The sequence below is a fragment of the Ranitomeya imitator genome, chromosome 4 (genome assembly GCF_032444005.1).
Source record: "Ranitomeya imitator isolate aRanImi1 chromosome 4, aRanImi1.pri, whole genome shotgun sequence".
Classification (NCBI taxonomy): domain Eukaryota; kingdom Metazoa; phylum Chordata; class Amphibia; order Anura; family Dendrobatidae; genus Ranitomeya; species Ranitomeya imitator.
Genome location: NC_091285.1, coordinates 659,366,570 through 659,390,280, shown reverse-complemented (window position 1 = coordinate 659,390,280; position 23,711 = coordinate 659,366,570). Strand labels below are relative to the sequence as shown.

Here is a 23,711-nt window from a genome sequence, read left to right as displayed (position 1 = left end):
ATAATAGATGATTTCCATCATAAAAAGTTATCATTAATCAAAGAATAGATTATATCTTGAGGATTGCTTGTGGTCTGACCACTGTGACTTCCTCCCCACCTATCTCAAGAATGTGGCTCTAAGCTAACCTGCTGGAAAGGAGGTAGCTGTGACTATGCACCACCACTCCATTAATTCTTTATGGGACTGCCACTTAATGGGTGGCCAGTGGCCACTGCTCTATTTCAAAGGCACTCCTGAACTATTTTATCTGGATCGGTGGTGTGCAGTATTCACCTGTCTCTGGCATGCACAGCCATCACTCTGACAGGACATTTCACAAACCTTTTCTCGGGATCTTTGGGGCATTTCACTATCACTAACTACTACTACTCAAACAAAGCATTTCAAAGTCCTGTTCTTTGAATCGGTGGGGTGGTATACTTGGCTATCACTGGCGTGTGACCCACTTCTCGACTCTTCTGGGCTACTGTATTCAGCTATCTCTAGCATGCAGGTCTACTACTCTATGCCGATGAGAAATTTCAGAGTCCCGTTTACGGGATCATTGGGGCTCTGTACTTGGCTATATCTGACATGTGTGGCCACCACTCTACACTGATTGGTCATTTCAGAGACCCTTTCTCAGCTATCTGTGGAAGGAAGGACAACCGCTCTACTCTGACAGGGCATTTCAAAGGTCCATTCTCAGGATCGGTGGGGTGGAGAACTCTTGCAACCCTGGCATGGAGGACCACTGCTCTATACTGATCGGGCAATTCAGAGTCCCTTTCTTGGGATCATTAAGGTGATGTACTTGGTTCTCTGGCACAAGTGGTCACCACTCTACGCCGACATGTGGTATCACCACTCTATACTGATGAGGCATTTCGATTCTCAGGATGAAATAGCTGTAGCCATAAAAAGGCATGTACCTTTAATAATAATAATGACAATAATAGTTTTATTTATATAGCACCAACATATTCCGCAGCACTTTACATTATAGATGGGATTTGTACAGACAATAGACATTAAAGCATAACAATAAGCACATAAACAGCAGATACCAAGAGGAATGAGGGCCCTGCTCGCAAGCTTACAAACTATGAGGAAAAAGGGGAGACACGAGAGGTGGCTGGTAACAATTGCTTTCATTGTTCTGGCCAGCCATAACGTAATAAATCGGGTGTTCATGTAAAGCTGCATGAACCGGTTATCAGCCAGAAGGTGTAAAAGTACAAACACAGAGGGCCATTAAATGCATAAAGAGTGTGAGAACCTTTATGCTATACTAAAAGCCCAAACATAGAAAATATATCAATCAGTCCACAAAAAATGCTGCACATGTGCCAGAATGGATGAAAAATGCATATGGCCTAATACAGACAACTGACAATTTAACAAACAGCCCACAAAATGTATATCACTGGTGAGGAGGATACACTATGATCACAGATGGGAATACGTGGTGAAAGATAAAAATGACAGCTAATAAAAAGTGTATACAAAGTACACAGACTCTTCAAAATCATTGGGCGGATAGAAAATCAGGCTGCTTTTAATAAGAAAAAAATATTGAAATAATAATAATAATAATAAACACTATAAAATGACTGTGAAATGGAAAAAAGAAGAGAAACAGCCTGATTCAGATCATCCCTCACTATTATAAGACCAATAATGGATAAAGTGTCTCATTTAGGGAAACATATCCTGTAAGAGGCCTGCGCGTAGGTAATTAGCCTACTCACCCCTCTAGAGTCTTGTAAAGTCCAAGGTTATGAGAAAAAAGATCCTCATCCAGTAGGTCTGTGAAGTGTCCTAATGGGAGCAGACAATGTATGGAGCTGTGGATGAGGAATCGGGGAGCCCCATTGTCAGAATGGGTGGGGGCGCTGTATTTGGCTGTCTCTGACATGGGGGGCCACCACTCTATATTGGTGGGGCATTTCGGAGTCCCATGATCAGGATGAGTGGGGCTCTGTAGTTGGCTGTCTCTGACTGCGACATTTCAGAGTCTCATTGTCAGGATGGATGGGGGGTGAAATTTCAAAGTCTCCTTGTCAGGATGGGTGGGGGTACTGTATTTGGCTGTCTCTGACATGGGGGACCACCACTCTATATTGGTGGGGCAATTCAGAGTCCCATGGTCAGGATGGGTGGGGCGCTGTATTCGGCTGTCTCTGACTGGGACATTTCAGAGTCTCATTGTCAGGATGGATGGGGGGTGAAATTTCAAAGTCTCCTTGTCAGAATGGGTGGGGGCGCTGTATTTGGCTGTCTCTGACATGGGGGGCCACCACTCTATATTGGTGGGGCATTTCGGAGTCCCATGATCAGGATGAGTGGGGCTCTGTAGTTGGCTGTCTCTGACTGCGACATTTCAGAGTCTCATTGTCAGGATGGATGGGGGGTGAAATTTCAAAGTCTCCTTGTCAGGATGGGTGGGGGTACTGTATTTGGCTGTCTCTGACATGGGGGACCACCACTCTATATTGGTGGGGCAATTCAGAGTCCCATGGTCAGGATGGGTGGGGCGCTGTATTCGGCTGTCTCTGACTGGGACATTTCAGAGTCTCATTGTCAGGATGGATGGGGGGTGAAATTTCAAAGTCTCCTTGTCAGGATGGGTGGGGGTACTGTATTTGGCTGTCTCTGACATGGGGGGCCACCACTCTATATTGGTGGGGCATTTCGGAGTCCCATGGTCAGGATGAGTGGGGCTCTGTAGTTGGCTGTCTCTGACTGGGACATTTCAGAGTCTCATTGTCAGGATGGATGGGGGGGTGAAATTTCAAAGTCTCCTTGTCAGGATGGGTGGGGGTACTGTATTTGGCTGTCTCTGACATGGGGGACCACCACTCTATATTGGTGGGGCAATTCAGAGTCCCATGGTCAGGATGGGTGGGGCGCTGTATTCGGCTGTCTCTGACTGGGACATTTCAGAGTCTCATTGTCAGGATGGATGGGGGGTGAAATTTCAAAGTCTCCTTGTCAGGATGGGTGGGGGTACTGTATTTGGCTGTCTCTGACACGGGGGACCACCACTCTATATTGGTGGAGCAATTCAGAGTCCCATGGTCAGGATGGGTGGGGCGCTGTATTCGGCTGTCTCTGACTGGGACATTTCAGAGTCTCATTGTCAGGATGGGTGGAGTATTGTATTTACGGTAACAGGAAGTGAAGAGCCGGCACTCACCGATCGTCCAGGACAGGTAACTTTATTAAAGTGCGGTAAAAATCTTCACGGCCGGGGGTGCGAAGTAAGGAGAGCGGCCAGCATGACGACGGCCGTTTCACGCGTGATATGCGCTTCTATGGGTCAATTCTACATATCTCGGAGTATTGTATTTGTCTGTCTCTGACATGGGGGGCCACCACTCTATATCGGTGGGGCATTTCAGAATCCCATGGTCAAGATGGGTGGGGAGTACTGTATTCAGCTGTCTCTGACATGGGGGACCACCACTCTATATCGGTGGGGCATTTCAGAATCCCATGGTCAAGATGGGTGGGGAGTACTGTATTCAGCTGTCTCTGACATGGGGGACCACCACTCTATATCGGTGGGGCATTTCAGAGTCCCATGGTCAGGCTCGGTGGGGCGCTGTATTCGGCTGTCTCATGGGGGACCACCTCTCCATGCCGACTGGCCATTTCAAATTCCCATTCTCTGCAGTTATCCCATATCCGTGTCCTTTGCTGTATCTTGGATTCTCACTACGCCCAGGATAATATTTGTATATAATCCCCGTTTTATGCAGTTTGTGTAGTTTTACGTATCAGGTCAATAAAGATATTTAAACAAGGATTTGACGAGGATCATGTCTCAAAATCCACGAGTGAGACCTGCTTATTGTATATGGAGAATAAGACAACACCTTAATAAATAAAGTGAGAGAGTGACACGGCCGCTGGCTCCACACCAGTCTATATAGTCTGCAGATAAGAAAGGATGAAGATGGAAGCTCCAGGGTTCACAGGTCACAGAGATACAACAATGTGTGGACGTTTCCTGGAAGGACTGAGGAGTAGTGATGAGTGAATATACTCGTTAATCGAGATTTCTCGAGCACGCTCGTGTGTCCTCAGAGTATTTTTTAGTGCTCGGAGTTTTAGTTTTTCTTGCCGCAGCTGAATGATTTATATCTGTTAGCCAGCATAAGTACATTTGGGTTGCCTGGTTGCTAGGGAATCTCAGCATGTACTTATGCTGGCTAAGAAATGTAAATCATTCAGCTGCAGTGCTAAAAACTAAAACTCCGAGCACTAAAAAATACTCGGAGGACAACCGAGCATGCTCGGGAAATCTCGAGTAACGAGTGTATTCACTCATCACTACTAAGGAGACAATCCCGGGGCCTTAGTTATGAAAACTGTCTGTTTCTCTCAGCTACCAATCACAGTTCAGCTTTCATTTCTGAAACTGCTTTGGAAGACTGAAAGCTGCGCTGTGATTGGTTGCTAATGGCAACAGTTTTGCTAAATTTGCCATACTTCCTTGTATTTGTACGGCCTTTTTTTTCCGTACTTTATAGTTACCGACGTGATGTTCACAATGTAGAGACACTTTTGTTTCGACCTCTTCTGACACCAGCCAGAAATACTTATAATACAGTATGGCCAAGGATTTTGTAAACTTAGCCCTTTTTAGGCCCAAAACAATCTAAATTTCCCTAGACTAATTCTTAAAAATTGGGACATTAAAAACGAACTCCCACCAGTCGGATATTAATGACAGATAGGTAACGTGGGCATCGGTGGCAGGGTCGGCTTTCTGATGGATGCTGCCCTGTGCTGTACCCGGCATGGTTAGAAATAAACATATCTATTCAATTGCCTAAAAAATTATGTTATACAGCATAACCACAACATACCGTACTTCACTTAGTGCCCACCAAAGTCCCCCATCTGCCCCACAGTATCGTTCCATCCTCATGGATCTCCTGCACAGCATTATAGGAAGCAGATGGCGTACACGGACACTGGACATGGAGCTGATAACAGCGAGATTACGGTAATTACAGGGCGCAGGAAATTCCAGCATTCGTTTTTTCCGGAGATAGAGGAATTATCTGTGCAGGACTGAAGTGACAATCATACATACAGTGCTGTGCCTGTGTGGGACGTGGAATCCACTGCTATTCTCAGCGCATGGACTAGCGGTGGATTCCGCGTCCCACACAGGCACGGCACTTATGTCCTGATATTTTAAGGTATATCGCTTTATTTGGGGCTATACTGCCCACATACAGGCAGCGCTCACAAACACGTGTGTGACTGATGAAGGTCTGGATGTAGGACCGAAACGTTTCTGTTATTTTGTGGACACCATTAAATCACCTGTATCACGTTAAATTGAGTGCCAAGTTTTTGCTATATATTACGGTGTGGGAACCTACTCTGGCACCTCTTTACGGCGTGCACACTTCTACTTTTTCATATTAAAAAAGTATTCATACCCCGTGAACTTTTGCACATTTTTCACTTTACACCCACAAACCTAAATATATTTTATTGGGATTTTATTTGATACTAACACTAAGTATCAAGTATTTGTGAGGTGTAAAGGAAATTATGCAGAGTTTTCTAATTATTTTTAAAACATCAATCTGAAAATTCTGACATGCATTTGTATTCAGCTCCCCTGAGTCAATACTTTGTTGAACATCTTTCCCTGTAAATATTTCTGCCGGTCTTTTGGTGTCTGTCTTTACTAGCTTTGCACATCTAGAGGTGACATTTTGCCCATTCTTCTTTGCAAACTCACTCTCGATCAGTGAGATTGGATGGAAGCATCTGTGATCAGCAATTTTCATGTCTTGCCACAGATTCTCAATGGGATTTATGTCTGGACTGTGATTGGGCCGTTCACGCACAGGACTATGCTGTGATCCACATCATCCATTGTAGCTCTGGCAGTATGTTTAGGGTCGTTTTTTCTACTTGAAGGTGAACCTACACCATTCTCAAGTCTTTCGCAGCCTCGAATTGGTTTTCCTACAATATTGCCCTGTATTAGCTTCATCCATCTTCCCATCAACCCTAACCAGCTTCCCTGCCCCTGCTGAAGAAAAGCGTCCCCACAGCATGATACTGCCACCACCATTTTTGATTATAGAGAGGGTGTTTTCTGCCACACATAGCGTTTCGCATTTAGCCCAAAAAGTTCTACTTTGGTCATATCTGAACAGAGCACCTTCTTCCAAGGGAACAGCTAGCATGTAGAAGAAGGTGCTCTGGTCAGATAAGACCGAAGAAGACCTTTTTGGGCTAAATACGAAAAGTGATTACCTTAGTTATAAACCTTACCCTAGATCCTAGTTAGGTATGGAAAAATATTAAAAAATATAAAATTGAATGTAATGTTAGTGCACCGTTGTTGTTTTTTTTACAAGGAACATTTTTTTTACAGTTGGGATAGCTGTCCCAGGAGGTCTCCAGCTCTGCCTTCCCTATTATAAAATTACAACTGAGAAGAAAACACAGCGCACAAGACTAAATACTATTTTTCTCAGCCTTCGTCACCTCAGTTGCTGCCTGAGCAGAGCACAGCCATGAAAATGAGAATGTTATCGACTGCTGCTCTCTGCAGAGGAACTATCCGAGTTGTCAAAGCTCCCTTTATTATACTGAGGTTTGCCATCTCAGTTGCTGCCTATGAAGAGCAGTGGAGCTGATGACAAATTCATCTGGACTGCTGCGCTCTGCATAGGCAGCAGTGAATAAAATGACAAACAAGCTGTTGGCTGCTTTACCCATTCCTTTCAGTGTCCTAAAACACCTGAAGAGGAGTCACTGACCATTACATTTTACTATTTAGTGTGCGTAACATACATTTACCTAAAGTCTACTTTCATTGGATATTATTAGGACTAACAATGGTGCAAATCGATTCGCAGGACCCAGTCCACTGGCAACATCGGTGATCTCTGGCTACTAGATGGGAACCCAGGTAACCACCTCCAACCTACCATATCCATCGCCCTTCTTTTGGCCTGGTAACGACGTCATGTGTATCACGCCACAACGATGACGGTTAATCAAAAAAGCGTGGGAGGTAGGAGGAAATTCTCCCGTCCAGAGGCCATAGATTACGGAAATAACCAATAGACCGGGTCCTATGAAATGTTTTGCACAAATTATAAGTAGGACTGCTTTTGAGTCCAACAATGTTTCTGTTCACTTATGTAGGCAAAGATCCTGAACATGATCAAGAGTTTAAACAAAATATATTCGAAATTTACCAAAAAAATCTACAAAGATCTTCTAAAAGCTTCCTCCTTCCTCGAGGTAAGCTTATTTTGGCAGTGTAGTAGTACGTTTCTTTGGCCTATTTTGTCATTTAGCCTGGTAATTCAACAAAACTGATTAGAAATAGGAATTTTGGATAAGCCAGACTGGGTGGTTGGGTGTGGTTAGTTAGCATGGGCTAATTTTGGAATATACTCAGCAGTAATGGAGGGCATCTGTGGAAGGTTGACCTCACGTTGGCTGGTGCCATGTGCTTTACCCCATATGGTATATTGTCATGTAGTGTATAATTAGCTCTACCATATGGTGTCTATATATGAGCGCTATACAAGGAATAACACTTCAGGTTCCTAAATAACAAAGTTTTACAACACTGCGACCACCATGAACTGCGTTAATGCCACTCAATGTCTAAGTGCATACCACCACCGCATAGGGCTCAAATATTACCATCATACCATGACCATATAAGTGTTCCAAACATAATGCAATATAATAAGAGTGCTAAGATATTATTCTAGAAGCACCCCCCCTTCCAAAAACTATATATATTATGTTTGTAATGTACGTAAAGTAAGTTGAGAGACTTTACTTTGCTGATTGGTGAACAATTCATAGATACTGTCTCACCGGTCAAATAGGGCACCTGTCGAATATATATATTTGATTCATCCTCAAACAAAAGTTAAAAAAAATCCCATAAGGAACAGAAAAATATAGTCCAGACTGTAGTGATGCCATTAGACATAGAACTTCCGGTTACTAAATGTGTCACCGATAAGTTCCCAAAAACTGGGGCGGATACTGATAGTACAGTGCCCCTATGCAGGACTTACGGCATGAGTCTCCAACTCCAGGCCTCGAGGGCCGCCAACAGTGCAGGTTTTCAGGATTTCTTTAGTATTGCATCGGTGGTAATGTGATCATCTGCACAGGTGATGATTCCAACCCCTGTGCAATACTAAGGAAATCCTGAAAACCTGCACTGTTGGAGGCCCTCGAGGCCTGGAGTTGGGGACCACTGACTTACGGTATATGTCTGGCCCTCCCCTCCTCAAATGTTTTTCTTTACTCATTCATAATAGTATTATTTATTTTTACTTATTAGGTCTTGTTTTTTTGTGAGGTTAGCTGTATTTTTTCATTTTACTAAATACGTCTGTAAGCTGTGGTAGATCGGCTCACTCAGCTGCACACGAAGGTAGACAACGGAGCACTGTCTCTTTAAGAATGTCACTGGTTTATTAGGAGTGCTGCATAAGCCAGTGCAGAGTTAGCAAAAATTAACAAGGCCTTCCTGGCCTTGGGAAAAAAAGCAAGCAAAATATATAGCACACTCTGTGTGGTAGTGGGGATTCGCCCACTCAGGGGGAAACAAAAATAACATTCACAGGTTCAGCTTCCTTGTCAGGACGTCTAGAACTAGAGTTCCTCTCTCCATCCCTACTGAATACAGACTGCCTCTGGAGGCCGACTATTTAAACCCCAGGCCACACTCTGGGGTGGAGATAAGATGGACAACCTCCCACCCGCTCTATGGCTGTCCACAAAAATCCAGCCCTTCAAATGGCCGATTAACCCCTCTCAACATTTAGTGTGCTGGAGAAAACTTCAGGCTAATAGCCTCAGTGAAGCATATCTCCCCCCAGCACTTTGCCAGTGACTTTGTCACAAAGTGACACATTACTGGTAATTTTATATTGATTTAATAGTGAAAAAAAAAACAGCTCAAATTTTTTTAGTCCATTTGCCAATCATCATAAATAATGTGTTCATTTTGTAGTACAGGTTGTTAATAATTACATGGATTTCAAAGTGATTTACTGGTTTGTGACATTTATTTTTTTTAAAGTATTACTTAAATTTTTAAAATGTATTAAAAAATATGATTATTATAACTGTGTAAAGAGATGGACATGTTGCCCATGTTCCCCCTTAAAGAACAGAATATTGTTGTATTGTATAATGTACGGTAAACTGTGAAATGCGTTAATAGGGTTGTTATTGTGCTCTGCCCGATGATAGGGAGAGTTAGGGTTAATGTGTGGGACTAGCCCAGAGTGGGAGGAGCGAAGGTAAAGGGTCAGAGACAGAATGTCAGATAGGGCCCAGTATGTGTCTGAAGTAGACCTAAGGTCTAGAGAGCAGCAGTGAAGCATGATGTCAGTGTCCTGAAGTGAGGGAAGACCAACACGGTGGTTAGTGTGAGCTGGGGTCAAGAGGAAAGTAGAAAGAATGGAAGGACAGAGTGGATAATCGGAGACGGGTGCCAGGAGAGGACGCTTAACAGTATGGCCCCGAGTTTATAACTCCGAGAGGTAAGGGGCCAAGATGGAACAGAGAAAGTGTGATGAAAAGAGCGCCCCAGCGGGAGTTCCAAGCGTCAGTGACAGAGACGATGAGTACTGACCATACTAGCAACATAGTACCCTTGAGGCGAAAGAAGACGAACTGCGGTTTGAGAATAATTCTCTCACTAACTGGACTGTAGTACTGAGTTGTGTTGTGGTGAAGTAGACTGAAGCAGTGAAAATAGGGTCGAAGTGAGTAAAAAGGAAGATATTGAAACTGTGTGTGGAAAATGTTCCGTATTGTGAAGGAAATGTTCATAAAGTTGTGTACCCGCCACCTACTGTATAGAATCCACGCCAAGTTATCGTTTAGTAAAAAATGTATTTTTGACTGGTGGTCTCCCTTACTGAACTAACATCTGGTCCTGGCCAACCAAAGTCATCGGTAACACACACCCAGCAAGGACCTCCACTTTCATTTAAAGTGCCTGGGTGTAAGAGACGAGAACCTCACCCACAGCTGCCGCCCTGTGTCACGTTACATTTGGCGTAGTCGGCAGAATTGAGTCTTGCAGCCGGAAGAGAAGAGTGATGCAGGAAAGACTCAAGTTATGTGGAGGATGGCGACCGTTACACAGTCTAAAATGGTGTCAAACACAAACTTTATAAAGGCGACTTGTGATGTGGAACATCTTGGATGTCCTGAGCTTACGCCTATCAGGGGGAGTGTTGAAACTGGAAGTATCAGCCCATAGGCGGGAGCGGTCACTTCAGTAAAATAAAGTGGAAGAAAATGGCCTGCCCAGTAAGGTGTGAGTCCGGAAATTGCGCAGAGGAGATAGAGAAATAGAATGATGAGATGAAAAGAACCCCACCAATCAAGACGGAGCAGTGACGTAGGATGCCAGGTCACGAGGAAGACGGTGATATTAGTCTGCTGGAGATTAAGGAAAGTGCAGTACTATGCAGTGAGAGGATAGTACGCGGTCTGTTGCGGCAGTTAATGGTACTGATGGAGAAAGAGGTAAGGCTGGGTGGCCTGGCAGAGAAGGTGACCGGATTCCCTGAAGGAGAGCTAGAAGCCAGACATGAGCCGGAGGTTGAACCCCTGACCATGACCTGGTTCATGGCTTGCAGAAAGGCCAAGCGGCTGGAAGCCTTTTGGGCCTAGACGCTGGTGGGTTCCTCAGAAACCCCAAAAATAGTCCACACCCCTGAGCGAGCACCCCCTACCACCAAGGCACAGAGTATCTGGGACAAAAAGAGGAGGAAGGAAAGAGTACAGGCCCAGCTGAACAACCCTTGAGGTGAGAACTTGGTTCAACATATGAAAAGGGGGATGGTTCTGTCTTTTGACTGCGAATGAGGGTATGGCTTTCAGGAAGAGGAGCGCACCAAACACATTGTATATGTGAATGCTCGCACCGTCAGTCCAGTTCCTTCCTACACGCAGAGCCTACAGCTCAGGTAATGGGTGCAGTTTCTAAAGGAAGACTCTTTGTTCCCCCATGCCCAGGGATCACATGGAGGAGGAAACTATAGAAGCAGTCTCCACGGTTCCATGGAAGATTTAGGACTGTGATCTTGGCGAATCTGGCCTTCATGTATGTTGCCTAGGGCATGCACTTGGCTGTATATGTACAGGAGGCAGGATCAAAGAGGAAAACATGGGTCTAAATGTGGTAAGGAGAGAACCAGTTGAGAAAAGAAGAGAATAAAATGGAATCTGAGGCAGAAACAGTCCATGTTGTGCTCATTGCATCTGATAATTGGGACAGTTTTAGGTTCCTGAAGGCCACAGTTAATCTGGTCCAGGACCATATGTAATCGAGACTCTCCAACATTGTTGGCCACAGATGGCCAAAGTGTGTGTGTGTTTTTTTGTTGTTGTTTTTTTTATCTCACAGTGCTTCTTTAGGATTCATGGTGGTCAGAGGGCATGGGTGCCAGGAACAGCCACAGTGCACTCCACAGCAAAGGAGACAGATGCTTCATGTGTTACTAAATAGGCTGGTCCTCATCGGTGACTTAAATGGGGTTTCTATGGCTGACAAACATAGAGACCATCTGCCTGAAACACAGGTATTGGTTGCTGGCACAAAGCTGCATAAAATCCTGACATAATAACATCTCTTGCTGGCATAATTGAGGTCATCTGCCTGAAATAATGGAAATGGTAGTTGGCAAAGGGGTACATCAAAACCTGGGATAAGAGTGACTGATTGTTTTGGGGTTATCTTTGGCTGGCATTTGCCTGGAATGTGGCATTGCTAAATTATGGCAATTTAATTGCCGGTAGTTAGAGTATTTGAGGATGTCTTTGGCTTTCTTGGCTGGAATCGAAGTTTCCGGGGCTAGGATATGGCTATTTGTGGCAAGCATGTGGAGGGCACACACTATTAGGAGAACCTCAGTGGCATTTTGTCATAGGTAGCAGGTCCATGGCTCCTAAGGGTAGGTGCTCACTACATCGTTTTCATGTGGGTCAACCACGAAACCTCATTGAACAATTGCTGAGAAAATGCTCAAAATAACAGCTACATTTCTATGTAAAACAACTTACTGGTCATATACTGTATTAAGTCTTGCGAGTGGTCAAATGACGCTCAAGTTTCCAAAGATGCCAAGCAGTTAAAGAAGTGTGCTGACCATTCTTCAGGTGTCTTCTGCTCGGAAGGCGCTCTACACTCTACAATATGAGTCAATGGAAAGGCTCAAAAGACACCTGGGCGTCTTTTTGAGCATTTTCTCAGCATTTTCAAATTGTTGAATGAATAAGAAAAAGACAACCCAAAAATGATGGAAAAATGCTCGTAAAAAATCACCGAAGGTCAAAAACTACAAAGCAGGTGCTTAGGAAGCTGCCAAAAAGACACTTCATGTCAAAAAACGCTGATGTGTCCTGCAGCATCTTCCTCTTGGAAAACCCGGAGGGTTGCCTGAGTTTAAGGCCGCGTTCACAAATTCAGTATTTGGTCAGTATTTTACCTCAGTATTTGTAAGCCAAAACCAGGAGTGGAACAAATAGAGGAAAAGTATAACAGAAACATATGCACCACTTCTGCATTTATCACCCACTCCTGGTTTTGGCTGAGAAATACTGATGTAAAATACTGACCAAATACTGCTAGTGTGAACGTGGCCTTAAAGCCGTCGTATGCACAATCCCTAAGATTGCCAGGACATGGCACATATAGCAGGTTACATAATTGCCATCAGGCTGAACAACATAAAAAGCAAAGAACTTGCCAATTTCATAGGGAAGTGGGCAGGAAATTTGCAAGGGCTGGGACGGAGGTTGATATTTTTAGAATTTTCACAGCTCAAGACGATCTGTCTCCAAATGAAAAGCCCCAGTAGCTTTGCGCCAAGCAATCAACCCCCCCTTACAGTGACCAGTTAAGGCAATTGAGCCTCCCTGGTCCCTCTTGGGTAATCTCTTGTGAAATCTGTTGGGATTATAGTAGCATCCATACAATAATGTTTTCTCACCTGTGACTATAGCGCCATCTGCAGGTAAGACGCACCTTTCTTACCCTTTTGTACAGAGGTGCTAAATTTTCTGAAAAGGCATTCCCAGCATTAGGAAAAAATTGCTTTTTTTCTTCCAAAAACAGCGCCACCTGTTTCCACAGGTGGCTTATGGTATTGCAGCTATGCTTCATTTCACCAATAAGGAATCTGCAATACCAGACACAATCTATGGTTGGTGGTGGCGCTGTTTCTGGAGAAAAGCAGTTTTTCTATTCTTATAGAAGTCTCTAAGGAAGCTGAGAAACCAACAGTATGGAAACAATTAGCGCTAACAGCGTTACTGGATTTTACAAACTGGTACACTGACTATGTGATAAATGATTCCAGTTTGTGTACCTTTGCATAAATGGACGTTTTGCTCATGTTTTGATTCTGAGAAATATGCCTGACCATGGTGATATGACGGTTCTTGAAGGGGTTCTCCTCTTTTGATAATCTCTTTTTGTTAGAAAGGAACCCACGCTATTAGCTGATCACAAAATATCCTACTGTTAGGATCCCTAGTGATCGACTGTAATCCATGGATCAACTGGTAAAAAAAATGCTTGATTTTCCTGCAGTGCCTTCACAGGACAAATAAATTGCACGGTTCCCACTGGAAACAGTGAGGCAAGTCCTCCAGATGACACTGTCATAGATGGCACTGGGAAATCAGGCAGATTCCACTGGTGCCACTAGTTGTCAAGCAAAACAATGGGGAAGTCACGCGGACTCCACTGATGTCACCAGCTTGTCAGGGATACGCAACTCCGCTGCCTCCAATCGTCAGGATAATTACGCAATTGACTGACGAGTGATGGTCAAGGCGCGGCTGATTCCACTACTAGGCTGGTTATTGGGGAATTCACAGTGAGCGTATGGTATATAGACTTCCAATTCCAACACAAGGAATATATATATACCGTATATATACCCCCTGTATGGTCACTGAAAACTCCACAATAACAAGAAGAACTATCAGCTGCCACCACCAATCGTTTATACATGCCGATTGGACACCCGTTACAGGTAGTTTATGGCTTCAGGGATGCGGTTTACAGAGCAAGAGGAACAGAACTAATACATTTTATATATTTAATCTGGAAAGGTCAACAGTGTTTATAAAAAAATATACAAAGATGTTACAAAATGGGGACAAAACAATACAATATATACAATTACATACAGTAAAAGAGATAACAAAAGAACATTACCAAATCTGTGTCACGGAAATGGCTCTTATCTTTATAGAGGGAAGCGCTCTGATTAGAAAAATGGAACACTCTCACAGCGAACTGTGTCTTCCAGAATGAACAATGACAGACACCAAAACTCACATTTTTATTAGATGAAGGTTACGCCAATATACCTCCCCTTGGTGAGCGCATATGGGGGCTGGTTATGGGATGTGCTAGGTCTTTTACAATTTTTTTTGAGATCCCTAACTTTCAGAATACCTTCGTCCCAGGTGGGAGATATTGTTGTCATGTTTCCAATCGCGATTTTACCTTTTTATAAAGATGAAATACTACATGGATAGCATCATCCATTGGAACGATATTAAGTTGTAATGGTTAAAATGGTCTTACAGTGATATGAGTGAATGCGTTATATTCGTTTCTATGCTACAATGTTGAAAACATATGTCCTATAAATATCAGATCTTTGGATTTCCCAATATTCATCACTGACCATTGACTCTCAAAAGTCTGGGGGCCTGTGGTTTGGACAGAGGAAGCTCTGGTGTACTTCTCCACCTCTGAATACAAAAATACCAGGCTCAGTGTTTGGCTCTCAGAGCAGATCTCCTGTTGTAATCACCTGGCCATTGCAGGATGTCCCTACTTCAATGGAGGTTGAATTATCAGCACTCCCTCACATCCCCAGTTATAATTAATTCCACATGTTCTATATGAGGGTGATATGTGCCCTCTCCGGAGATGTCTTTATGGATTTTAATTTTTCTCTATCACAAAGATGTCTTAAGACCAGGTTCAGATGCCCGTTAAAACCTAGACAGTCACGTCTGTGAATTCTGCATATGCCTAAATCCATATGCTCATCTGTGCAGATGAGTACTGGAGTTGCCTTTACATTGCATGTTGTTATGGTCCGTAACACAAACCAGATCATGCATGCTGCATTTTTTTTCCATGTGGTCAATGGACCGTATGTAAAAATTGGCCATGTATACTGGCACAGTGGCTATAATGGGTCCATGTGTGGTCTGTGATGGACAAGAACCAAACTGGCAACTGCAGTTAAAAATAAAATATAGAAGTATAGAAAAAATCCAAAAATAAAGAAAAAAAAGCGATTGGAGAATTGTATGGAAATAAAAAAAATTCCCCCAAACTCACCCTCAACGCATCGCCATGCGAGCCTTCATCCTGCAGCTTTAGGTCATGAATGTGCAGGCAGCCGCCTGGCACTGAGGCGAAAAGTGTTGATGTGGTTACAAGGATGGGGGCTGAACCCAAGAAAGAGGAAGCAGCAACATGAGAAGAAAAAGGATCTTCATGGAGTGGCGTGTGACCGGTCGTCATCAGAGCTATATATGAACCTGGTGCTCTTAGCAGGCAATGTCCTACCGTTCTATAGATTGACGCAGGTCAATAGGGGGTGCAGAGGTAGCTGTCCCATCGGCCTTTGCTGCAGACCGATATATACATGGTCTCTCTGGCAGGACAGCATTGTTCATCCTGATTTTCATAGTTTTTGAATATTATGCCAGAAACTATTTTCCCGTTGAAGACAATGGGGCTTGTGTTGCGAATTGTGGTACAGAAAAGGATAAAAAAAAACCTGCAAACAAACCCAAGTGGACCCTAGAAATACAGTATCCAAAAAAAAAAAAAAAAAAAGAATCACTGATCTAGAAGGATCCAAGATCTGAGTCTACAATGGAGGACTGAATGATGGCACTCAGTGCCAGTCTCCTGCATCAAAGCTAACAACACCAAAGCATAATTGTACCACTCGGCTAGAAAGTCCAAGAAAGCACTGGGCATTAATCAAACCACAAGGGAGAAAGCATTAAGAGATAATTTCGAGGAGAGGTCAGATGGATGAAGTAGTGGTCAATTTTGTATGAAAAAGGTTGAAGGTTAGGGCTAAACTCCATTGTAGAACAGGCACTGGCCCAAAGGAAGGAGGTAAAATTTACTTCTGGACCACCCATAGATTATAAACGCCTGGGAAGTCCACACAATGTGCTGCACCAACTAAAATGGTCAGGCAATCTCAGGAGCTTGAACAACATTGTGAAGGTATAGTAGTGGGGAGACACAGCCAGACTTTCCAGAGAAATCTCTGTATACACAGCACTGAACCAGCACTTGTGTTTATAGACCATCCCTTATAGATTGTGAGCCTTCGCGGGCAGGGTCCTCATTCCTCCTGTACCAGTTATGACTTGTATTGTTTAAGATTATTGTACTTGTTTTCATTATGTATACCCCTCCTCACATGTAAAGCGCCATGGAACAAATGGCGCTATAACAATAAATAATAATAATAATAATAATAGACCTGGATGTAGTAGTTCCTCTGACATTGCTTCCTTCTTCAGGCCAAGAGAACATATGATTAATGGGTGTAGAGAGACTCAATCAGCTCTGCTCTAAAGCTGAAATTCCCCTGTAACTCGGTCTAATAAACCAGCCCCAGTTACAGAAGAAATAAGCAATAAAAAAAATGTATTAATATGTTAAAATGCCCCCCAAAAAAGGTTAAAAAAAGGAACTACGCTGCCAATCTTAATCACTGTTTCTAGATCTGCCATCATTGAAAAATAAATATACCCAATATATAATATTGTCTTTGGAAGTTACTTTGTGGTCTTAAAAAAAGAAAAAGAAAAGTTAAAAATAGAGGCGTATTTCCTATTTTTCTTTACATTTACTCTCCAAAATCACCCACCCTCCCCCCAAAAAACACTTCAAAATTAAGCTTAATATATCGCAAACAAGAGAGCCAAAAACTATTTGAATGTGTGAACATGAAACTTTTTTGGGGGCCGACAAATGTGCATGTACAATAAAGCCTGAAAATGTGTCAGTAAAGGGTGTGGGAGGTGTAAATGGCTCAGTCATGAACTGGCTAATGCAATGGCTGGACTCAAAGGCGAGAAGCATCAAGTTCCTGCTGAGTCATCGAAGACAATGCCCTCCGAGCTCTTGATGAAGCATGCCATAGAAGACAAGGAGCTCCGAATGTTTGCTAGGCAATCCCTACATGTGTGGCTGCTGTCGAACAGCCGCGAGAAATGCAGCCGCGGGGACACAAGCATATTTTTCTAGCACGCCAAAGACACTCAGCACCTGAACATGTCGGGATCACGCCTTATCCAAGCACACGGGCTCATCACTAAAATCCCTTTGTCTACCTTAGAGAACTATACTTAATCTTAAAGCCATGTCTGAGATTGATAAAACCTTAGAGGATACTTATGCCAGTGCGAAGACTCACCTTTCCCCTGAACAACTCCAATCTATTGATGTACAAATGAATAAGTTAATGGACCTTTGGGTCAAGGACATCCAACAAAATCAATCCACTAAATTCAATAGAGAGCAAAATGATTTTGCTCTTGGCAGAATAAATAGATGGAAAAGACATCTGTCAAGGGGTTCGGAGAGGGACCGTACATCTTCTATCTCTTCTAATCCACCAGCCAGTGATGTGTCTGGTGGTTCCTTTTCCGTCTCTACATCATCTCTACTCCCAAACGTCAACGAGAGCTACAGCTTCTTCCCAACAAACTGAAAACAACAGGAATAAACTGAAGGTAATCAACCTTAGCTCACATAATATTCTTCCGTAGAAATTAATGTTCTTAATAAGGGTCTTATGTTTTGTCCCACTGCCCAATTTGATAGATTTACTGCTATTAAAGACCTCCACCTATTTGCGAGAAAATTGTTATTCAAGCATTTTTTCATGATGAGACCTCTTTAAAATTGTTCTCCACAGAGATGGAACAGGAGGCGCTAGCCAACCTGGAGCAACAGGCACTGGAGCATAATACACCACAAGGAGGTAAGATCCCAACAGCGATTAAAGTACGGTCCCTCAAATTCCCTCCATTATCCACACGCCCCACAATTGACATCTTTGTTAAGATGGTAAGCGAAGAATTGGCAAAGATCCCCCGTTATTCTACCTCCAATAACTTGAACAGGGATTAAAAAAAAAATCGTTTGAGGCTACAGGACTTGAAGGATGTGGTTTTCAAGCCAGTGGATAAGGGTGGTAATATGGTAGTTTGGCCCAAGACTATGTACCAGGCAGAGGCCATTCGACAATTGAAAAGTTCTATTTGTTACAAATAATTTACCTACAATCCCCTCTGGTGTTTCCATGAGTTTTTGTTTGCTGTCCTGTTTGGACTCTTTTTCATCTATATTTGGAGATAGAAGAGCAAAGGGAGAATCCACCATGATGAATCACACTCCAAATTCGATCCCCTCCCCTTTCCCTCTTCCCCATCCGTTCCATTCCTCCTCTCCCTTTCCCCTCTCCCCGAAGTCCTGTTCCTCCCCTACCATTCATCCTATTCCTTTCCCCTCTCCCCTCCCCTTCCTCCTCTCCCTTTCCCATCTCCCCTCCCATTCCTCCTCTCCCTTTCCCCTCCCCTCCCATTACTCCTCTCCCTTTCCCCTCTCCCCTCCCTCCCCTCGCATTCCTCCTCTCCCTCTCCCCTCCCATTGCTCCTCTCCCCTTCCATTCCTCCTCTCCCCTCCCATTCCTCCTCTCTCCTCTTCCTCCTCTCCTCTCCCCTCCCATTCCTCCTCTCCCTTTCCTCTCCCTCCTCTCCCCCCCTCCCCTCACATTCCTCCTCTCCCTTTCCATCCCCTCTCCGAAGTCCTCTCCCTTTCCTAGTCCTCTCCCATTCCTCCTCTCCCCTTCCATTCCTCCTCTCCCTTTCCCCTTCCATTCCTCCTCTCCCTCTCCCCTCTCATTCCTCCTCTCCCTTTCCCCTCATTCCTCCTCTCCCTTTCCCCTCTCATTCCTCCTCTCCCTTTCCCCTCTCATTCCTCTTCTCCCTTTCCCCTTCCATTTCTCCTCTCCCTTTCCCCTAGTTCTCTCCCTCCCATTCTTCCTTACTCTCACTGCTTATTATGCACCTACATATGTTCACCTCTTCTGATTACATCCTACTGTAGCCCACATTATGTATTCATACATTTTCCTTCTTTCACCTCCTCATACTTATTATCCATTATGTACTTTGACCTTCTACACTTATTTTCCCCTTTTATCACACACTACCTGCACCATACACATCCCTCTTTATCATCATGTTTTATTTAATGTTCCCACTTATTATATTACCATTATCTTTTTGCTGTTATCATTGTTCCGTATTACTTACACTACCGGCAGTCATTTTTCATTTCCACCAATCACATCCCTCTTTATTATTTCATCCTGTTTCATTTATTTAAGTTCCCACTCATTATCTTACCATTATCTTTCTGTTATTATTATTGTCCCGTATTACTTATTGCCTCTATCAAGCAATGTTGTGGTTTCATCACAGTATTCCTTCATTCTCCCCATAATTCTCACACCTGTGCTGATGTATATTTTTTATACATATATTTTTTTACTACAGCGGAATCTACATATTACATCGTTCTGATACCTGCAGACTCAAAGCATATGATCTGACCACATACGCACGCATGCACGGCGGGGGTCCCGGGTGTCGGCTGCATCCTTGCATCTATGTGGCGGATACACATCACATGATCTGTGCCCTGTCATCACCGGTCACATAAGGCGGATGCCGATGACTTCCAGGTTCCTCCTGGTAGTGCATGTGGCGGTTCCTCACCGGGCTCCACCCAGGGTTTTTAAACCTTCCGGATCACGTGGGATGTTACCCCATGCCGAATGACTTGTTCCGAAACGCGCGTCGGGGTGTGAGCCGCATTTGGGCCAGGAAACATTGACTAGGTAACTATCTTCCCACTTTGTTTTATTTTGTATGCACGCTTTCATGGTATACACATCCGCTAAATACATACGGTTGGCTTATTGGTATTACTTTGTCCATGCAATTTTTCTTAGTGCACTTTTTAACTATTATGACAATGATGACATTCTTTTGGTGCATTTATCCTTTGCATGTTACACTCAAACCAATACAGATGTCAGCACTATATCACATCACGGGTGTCCATTAAGTTGACTCATACTTGTCTCATGGTCTATGTAGTCCATATTTCTTGCCTATGCAAGTTATTTTTTCAGAAAAATGATGAAATGGCGAATGCAAAGCATGGTTTCACGTAGCTGAACAATGACTGGCGTGCCACCAAATGCCATGCCTCCTATGAACAGATATAATTGTGATGGGAAAAGGACAGTAATGACTTTCGCCTGGGACCTTTAGGGGCAAAGATATTGTAAATGCTGACAATCTCCTAAATTTCTAAGGCTAAGACACACCATATAGCTCTCTGAAGTCACCAGAGAGGAGGTGTGTGCGTGAAACTTATGCTAATAAAAAAGTCAGTGCCAATTATGATCCTAGTTCAACGCCATTAAGATACATTGTTGTGTAGAATTGATCCACATTTTCACCAAAGTGCTTCACTCAATAAACCTGAGCCATCTCCGTGACATTAGGTTTAGTAATTCTCTTTCGTTATTCCTCTTTACTTCATGTAATTGTATATACCGTATAGTTTTGTCCAATTTATAAAACAATATAATTTCTTTTTTTTTTATCAACACTGCCTACCTTTCTGGATTAAATATAAAATTGATTAGCTCTGTTCCTCTTGCTCTGTAAACCGCACCCCTGAAGCCATACGATACCTGTAATGGATGTTCAATCGGCCTGTATAAACTTGTATGATATCTACCTATCTCTCTCTATCTACACTGCTCAAAAAAATAAAGGGAACACTTAAACAACAGAATATAACTCCAATTAAATCAAACTTCTGTGAAATCAAACTGTCCACTTAGGAAGCCACACTGATTGACAATCAATTTCACATGCTGTTGTGCAAATGGAATATAGACAACAGATGGAAATTATTGGCAATTATCAAGACCCACTCAATAAAGGAGTGGTTCTGCAGGTGGGGACCACAGACCACATCTCAGTACCAATGCTTTCTGGCTGATGTTTTGGTCACTTTTGAATGTTGGTTGGGCTTTCACACTCGTGGTAGCATGAGACGGACTCTACAACCCACAAGTGGCTCAGGTAGTGCAGCTCATCCAGGATGGCACCTCAATGCGAGCTGTGGCAAGGTTTGCTGAGTCTATCAACGTAGTGTCCAGAGGCTGGAGGTGCTACCAGCAGACAGGCCAGTACACCAGGAGATATGGAGGGGGCCAACCCAGCAGCAGGACCGCTACCTCAGCCTTTGTGTAAGGAGCAACACTGCCAGAGCCCTGCAAAATGACCTCCAGCAGGCCATAAATGTGTATTTATATGCACTGTTAGAAACCGACTCCATGAGGATGGTCTGAGTGCCCGACGTCCACAGATGGGGGTTGTGCCCACAGCCCAACACCGTGCAGGACACTTGGCATTTGCCACAGTACACCAAGATTGGCAAATTCTCCACTGGCGCCCTGTGCCCTTCACAGATGAAAGCAGGTTCACACTGAGCATGTGACAGACGTGACAGAGTCTGGAGACGCCGTGGAGAGTGATCTGCTGCCTGCAACATCCTTCAGCATAGAACCTAAAACACATGGGCCACTTGCACAGTGAACGAGTCTGTAGGAACATGTTCACACACCACCAAAAAACTTGTTGACACAAAAGAGCACAGCGAGGTCAAAAATACTCTGTTGTAAAAAAGTCACAGTAAATAAGCAAGTGCTAGTCAAAAGATGAAAAAAATACAGGGTATTTAGTTAATACGTTTTTTTGCAAAAAAATGTATATTAAGCTGCTCCACCAATCGCCAAGGTATACCCTCGTTCACTGTGCAAGTGGCCCATGTGTTTTAGGTTCTATAATTGCTTTCTTGTTTCTACAAGACTAGGGAGTCCACCACTCCTCTGTGGGTTATTTGCACTGGAGCTGCTTCATCCAGCACGTCCACATGGATATTTTTTCTCTCTGAGCCCTGCTTATACAGGTACTATACAGATAATCAGGTTTTTAAATACATCAGATAGGGATTATATACATTAGATAGGACTGCTCTATTATGGGTATACCTTGGCGATTGGTGGAGCAGCTTAATATACATTTTTTTGCAAAAAAACGTATTAACTAAATACCCTGTATTTTTTTCATCTTTTGACTAGCACTTGCTTATTTACTGTGACTTTTTTACAACAGAGTATTTTTGACCTCGCTGTGCTCTTTTGTGTCAACAAGTTTTTTGGTGGTGTGTGAACATGTTCCTACAGACTCGTTCACTGTGCAAGTGGCCCATGTGTTTTAGGTTCTATAATTGCTTTCTTGTTTCTACAAGACTAGGGAGTCCACCACTCCTCTGTGGGTTATTTGCACTGGAGCTGCTTCATCCAGCACGTCCACATGGATATTTTTTCTCTCTGAGCCCTGCTTATACAGGTACTATACAGATAATCAGGTTTTTAAATACATCAGATAGGGATTATATACATTAGATAGGACTGCTCTATTATGGGTATACCTTGGCGATTGGTGGAGCAGCTTAATATACATTTTTTTGCAAAAAAACGTATTAACTAAATACCCTGTATTTTTTTCATCTTTTGACTAGCACTTGCTTATTTACTGTGACTTTTTTACAACAGAGTATTTTTGACCTCGCTGTGCTCTTTTGTGTCAACAAGTTTTTTGGTGGTGTGTGAACATGTTCCTACAGACTCGTTCACTGTGCAAGTGGCCCATGTGTTTTAGGTTCTATAATTGCTTTCTTGTTTCTACAAGACTAGGGAGTCCACCACTCCTCTGTGGGTTATTTGCACTGGAGCTGCTTCATCCAGCACGTCCACATGGATATTTTTTCTCTCTGAGCCCTGCTTATACAGGTACTATACAGATAATCAGGTTTTTAAATACATCAGATAGGGATTATATACATTAGATAGGACTGCTCTATTATGGGTATACCTTGGCGATTGGTGGAGCAGCTTAATATACATTTTTTTGCAAAAAAACGTATTAACTAAATACCCTGTATTTTTTTCATCTTTTGACTAGCACTTGCTTATTTACTGTGACTTTTTTACAACAGAGTATTTTTGACCTCGCTGTGCTCTTTTGTGTCAACAAGTTTTTTGGTGGTGTGTGAACATGTTCCTACAGACTCGTTCACTGTGCAAGTGGCCCATGTGTTTTAGGTTCTATAATTGCTTTCTTGTTTCTACAAGACTAGGGAGTCCACCACTCCTCTGTGGGTTATTTGCACTGGAGCTGCTTCATCCAGCACGTCCACATGGATATTTTTTCTCTCTGAGCCCTGCTTATACAGGTACTATACAGATAATCAGGTTTTTAAATACATCAGATAGGGATTATATACATTAGATAGGACTGCTCTATTATGGGTATACCTTGGCGATTGGTGGAGCAGCTTAATATACATTTTTTTGCAAAAAAACGTATTAACTAAATACCCTGTATTTTTTTCATCTTTTGACTAGCACTTGCTTATTTACTGTGACTTTTTTACAACAGAGTATTTTTGACCTCGCTGT

The 23,711-nt window shown here is 43.2% G+C and overlaps 1 protein-coding gene across 1 annotated transcript in view; it reads right to left on the bottom strand.

Moving 5' to 3' along the window:
• P2RY11 (purinergic receptor P2Y11) overlaps positions 1–15,473 on the bottom strand; it is a 41,272-nt gene extending 25,799 nt beyond the window's left edge. Inside the window, exon 1 of the mRNA XM_069767073.1 lies at positions 15,401–15,473. The gene's annotated coding sequence lies outside the window, so the exon portion shown is untranslated. The remainder of the gene's footprint in view (positions 1–15,400) is intronic.
• Between the last annotated feature and the right edge of the window lie 8,238 nt (positions 15,474–23,711).